Source organism: Elephantulus edwardii, unplaced genomic scaffold (assembly GCF_000299155.1).
Source record: "Elephantulus edwardii isolate Elephantulus edwardi_28Jun2011 unplaced genomic scaffold, EleEdw1.0 scaffold00273, whole genome shotgun sequence".
Taxonomy (NCBI): Eukaryota; Metazoa; Chordata; class Mammalia; order Macroscelidea; family Macroscelididae; genus Elephantulus; species Elephantulus edwardii.
In genome coordinates this window covers 3476507-3479944 of record NW_006400023.1, presented here as the reverse complement: position 1 = coordinate 3479944, position 3438 = coordinate 3476507, and the positions used below count along the sequence as shown (strand labels likewise).

The 3438-nt window shown below is 41.7% G+C and overlaps 1 pseudogene; it reads left to right on the top strand.

Moving 5' to 3' along the window:
- The first annotated feature begins 2950 nt into the window (after positions 1-2950).
- Positions 2951-3437, top strand: LOC102852471 (annotated as a pseudogene).
- Position 3438: the final 1 nt, after the last annotated feature.

Below are 3438 nucleotides of genomic sequence, written 5' to 3'. Positions count from 1 at the left end.
GACCCTATGTACAACAGCCCTAAACCCTGCTCTATCCTGTGCCAATCGCATTGCCTCTGACACACCCATCCCGATTACCCCAGTCACTGAATCAATCAGCTTCATAGAAGGTCTTCCCCTCATGCACTGTCCCTCCACCCTACTATACACTTAAAATGAAAATGAAATTTAAAAATGAAAGGAAGAAAAGAAAGAATTTTACTTCAGAATGATCTTGATTCAGTAGTAAGTTGTTGTTGTGTGCTGTTAAGTCAGAACTGACCCATATCAGACCCTCCAGTGGGTTTTCAGAGGTAGTTAATCCCCGGGGAGGAGTTTGCCCATCCTTCTCCTGAAAGTAGAAAGTGCTACTATTTCCTAAAATCTCATTCTTTGAGTACATGACTCTTTAGTATTTTGTTTCACAGAATGTTGTTGTTGTTATGTGCTGTCAAGTTGCTTGCAACTCATAGCGACCCTATCTATGTACAACAGCTCTGAACGCTGTTTTTCCTGGGCCAACCTTACTGTCTTTGACACATCTACCCCCATTACCCCAGTCACTGAGTCTCTCCATCTCATCCAGGGGCTTCCTCTCTTGTACTTTCTCTCCATCCTCCCAAGCATGAAGTCCCTCCTTGTAACATGGCCAAAGCATGTCAGATGAAGCTTCAGAATCCTTGCCTCCAAGGAATAGCCTGATAGCAGTCCACGTTATATTCAATACTCTTCTCCAGCATCACAACTCAAAGGCGTCAAGTCTTCTATCATCACTAATTATTCTCCAGCTTTCTGATGAATAACAAGTAATTGTGAAGACTATGGCCTGGATGAGCCACACCTTAGTTTCTAGACTGACATCGTTGCTCTTCCCTACTTTGGAGAGGTCCTTGACAGCCGACTTTCCAAGTGCAATTCATCTTTTAATTTCCTGACTGCTGGTACCAGAGTGTTGATTGTGTAGCTAAGCAAACTAAAGATGTTAATTTTTATCTCTTCACGATCTCTCATGATGCTGCCAATTGGTCCAGTGGAGAGAATCTTTGTTTTCTTGATACTGAGCTTCAGTTCATCTTGAAGGTCAAGTCCTTGACCTTCAGCAAATGTCTCAGGCCTTCCTCAGTTTAGGCAAGCAAGGTTGTGTCATCTGCACAACACAGTTTGTTGATAAGTCTTTCTTCAATCCTGATGCCACATTCCTGCTCATAGAGCCCAACCTCCCAGATGATCTGTTTTGTATATAGAATGAAAAGGTATGGAGATAGGACACATCCATGGTGTATACCCTTCCAGATTTTGAACCATGCAGTGTTTTCTTACTCTGCTCTGATGACTGCCTCCAGGTCCAATAAGGCATTTTGCTTTAAATAAAAACATGATACTGTCTCCAAGAAAAACATTTGAGCGATTTTTTAATAGTCAAACTGGCTGGGTTTTTTTCTCACAGAAGAAAAACCCCACCCAACTTTTAAATAATAGTCAAACTGGCTGGTTTTTTTTTCTCACAGAAAAAAAACCCCACCCAACTTTTAAATTGAAAGTATAACTTAAAGCCAAGGTATGGGTATTTTAGACTTAGGTATTGTGCCTACATTTTCTCAAAAATGAACAAAAATTTTTACAATGCAAGGAAAGCAACTTTTAGTACTTATTAGCAAGAGATTTTGAGTGGAAATTATAATTTTGAAAAAATTATAGTGAACTTCACAGCTTTTCAACACTTTAAAAAGATTTTTCTGATGAGATTAGTTTCAATGTTAAAAGATTTTAGAAAAATTTGATAAGGAGAGGTACTAACATTTGGAATATCTGCCCAATTGAGTGAATGAATGAATATATTTTTTAAGAATATTTTTCTAGGGAGCTCTGGTGGCCTTGTGGCAAGAAGCTGTACTGCAATCCCAGAGGTATGCAGTTCAAATCCACCAGATGCTCTGCTGGAGAAGGAGGGACAATCTCCTCCTGTACCAGTTAGATCCAATTTGACAGTACACACACCCACACACACACACACACACACACACACACACACACACAGAGATAATATTTTTCCAATGACTGATACATGTTGTTTTAAAAGTCATACTTGGATAAAAGATCCATTTATATAACTAAATGGGGGGGGATGCAAGATATACCAATAGATTAATAAGTATTTGTTGACTCTGTGGGCATAGGAAGAAAGTTAGGAGTTTGCCGGAAAGTAAAAAAATGCAGGGTAAGGACTAAAAATAGGCCAGTGTATTTGGCCAGTTAAAGTCCCTGAGTGACACGAAAGGTTAGGTACTCAGTCAATAACTGAAAGGTCACTAGTTTGAACTCTCTCAGACGTACCTCCATAGAAAGGCTGGAAATCTGCTTCTCAAAGGTCACAGCAATGGAAGCTCAGGGACACAGTTCTTTTCTGACATGTGCGGTTCCCCATGAGTTGGAGCTGAGTTTATGACAACTGGTTTGGTTTGAGTTTGGTCCTTAACAATTGGGGTTTGAGAATAGATTTAGTAAAATAACAAGGGCAAAACCTGAATTTCAAAGGGCTTAAGAGTTAGTAGTTGTGGAGGAAGTAAAAATAGAATATATAGCTTCTTTTTCAAGAAATTTGAGAGTTAAGAGAAAGCAGAGGAGCGGTTGAATTGAAGAATGATTTGTTTGTTTCTTTTTTAGTGAGGGAGCCAAATATATTAATAAATTACAGAAAATGAGCTTGTGAAAGAAATTAGAGACAAGAGAAGGGATAACTGAGAGGGCACAGTAATTAAGAAGAGACAGGGGGAAGGGCAAAAGTTCAAGTTAAAGCCTTTGTAAGAAGAAGCCTCTTCTTCAGCCAGGCAGGAAGACCCAGCTGGGTGTCTTCACAGGTCAGTTTAAAGGTCAAGAGGAAGAATGCTAGGAGATACGGTATTCACTTGTCTCCTTTTCTTCCCACTCATAAAAAAAATACACAAAATAAGCAGCACCCACTGGAGCCGCGATGCCTAAAGTAGGGAGGAAAGGTGGCCATAAAGGCCGGGCACGGCAGTACAGGAGCCCAGAGGAGATCGCAGGCTGAGAAGCAGAAGGCCAGGGAAGAAGAGGAACAAGAAGAAGGTGGGGATGGAGCTGCAGGTGACCCCAGGAAGGAGAAGAAATCTCTAGACTCAGACGAGAGCGAAGAGGATGATGATGACTACCAGCAAAAACGCAAAGGTGTGGAAGGGCTCATCGACATTGAGAACCCCAACCGGGTGGCACAGACAACCAAAAAGATCACACAGCTCGATCTGGACGGGCCGAAGGAGCTCTCGAGGAGAGAACGAGAAGAGATCGAGACGCAGAAAGCCAAGGAGCGTTACATGAAGATGCATTTAGCTGGGAAGACAGAGCAGGCCAAGGCTGACCTGGCCCGGCTGGCAATCATCCGGAAACAGCGGGAAGAAGCTGCAAGAAAGAAAGAAGAGGAACGGAAAGCAAAAGACGATG